This window comes from Chrysochloris asiatica, unplaced genomic scaffold (assembly GCF_000296735.1).
Source record: "Chrysochloris asiatica unplaced genomic scaffold, ChrAsi1.0 scaffold00009, whole genome shotgun sequence".
NCBI lineage: Eukaryota > Metazoa > Chordata > Mammalia > Afrosoricida > Chrysochloridae > Chrysochloris > Chrysochloris asiatica.
Window position 1 is genome coordinate 26,168,135 of NW_006408527.1, and position 1,598 is coordinate 26,169,732.

The window sequence follows — 1,598 nt, forward strand, 5'->3', positions numbered from 1 at the left end:
GAATCCTTGTGTGGAGCTGTAGAATAAGCAATGCACTGCTTATCACACGATCGGTGGCTAAAACCCATCATCCACTCCTCAGCAACCCTATACAGAGTCACTATGAGTCAGAACTGGCTCAGTGACCCTTAACAGCTAAGTACTCAGAAGTTGGTTTTGACTCACAGCGACCCTTTATAGGGTTTTCAAGGAGCAGCTAGTTAATTTTTTCTGACAGCCTTGAGGTTCAAATCAACCTTGCAGTCCAGTGCTTACCCTAGAGAGCCACACCAGGACTCTATAGATAAACAGACAGACAGACAGACAGACAGTCAGACAGAGATATACATAAAATTTTGCTGTTGGTTATATTTTTATTTTATTAGTTTTGTTCTTATGGTATTTACTCTATCATGAGTTTTCAAATTATTTTCAAATAAATGTTCTTCAGCAGAATAATGTTGTACCAGAAAATCTTCTGGTTTCAAAAAATATTCTAGTGTTATGTTTCAAAATCTCTTATAACTCAAAACTATCCCTCTAATATACACACAAAAGGTAGTGATATATATAAGGTTAAAAATAAAAGCAAGCATTGCTATGTCACAAAAAAAGGCAGAATTGTGAGTTAATATTCATTATTGGTATACGCATAAAAAAGTGCCTGAATTGTAAGACTAGATTTTTAAATAATATTGTTAGATCTACACACACACCTACACATATAACCAAATCTCTGCTATCACAATAGTTTGGGAAATTCTTGATGACTCAAAGTTAAGCCTGTTTCTTTACCTCTAGGCTTCTCATAGGTTTTGATTTGCTAACACTGTGAAGATTCCAGAGCAGAATACAATCCACACTCCATTCTAGAAGCTCCTTCTACAGCTCTGACTTGCTCTTGGGCTCTTTTGATATATAAAACAATGGTTAGCAAGCTTTCAATGAAGAGTCCGGTTATGCTTATATTTGTAAGCATTTAAATAATCACAAGTTTTTGGGATTTTTACCCCAATAATTTGGCACTTTTCTTCCTGTTCTTTCTCAATGTCACCACCCTGTTGTTAAGTGCCTTGAGAGGGTTCCAAGTCCTAGCAGTGACCCTGTAAGTTGTTGCTATTGACTGCTGTCAAGTCCATTCTGACTCATGGCAACCCTGGATAGGATTTCCAAGGAGTGACTGGTAAGCTTGAGCTGCCGACTTTGCAGTTCCAAACAAGTTGGTTGATATATGTACAGGGTTTATATGTGTGTGTGTGTGTGTGTGTTGTTACGTGCCATCAAGTTGGTTCTGATTCATAGCAATCCTGTATAGTGTTTCCAAGACTATAAATCATTGCTGGAGCATAAAGCTTCATTTTTCACCAACAGAGAAGCTGATGGGCTCTAGCCACTAGCCTTGTGGTCTGCAGTGCAAAACTTATCTTACAGAGCCTATGTGTGTGTGTGTGTGTGTGTGTGTCTGGTGTTGCCTGTGGGATAAAACACTGGACCATTAGAGGTTGGTTTGAGCCACAAGGTCGGTGGTTCAAACTTACCATTCACTACTTGGAAACCCTATACAGGGTCCTTATGAATTGGAACAGAATCAATAGCACTTAACAACATGGTGGTGGTAA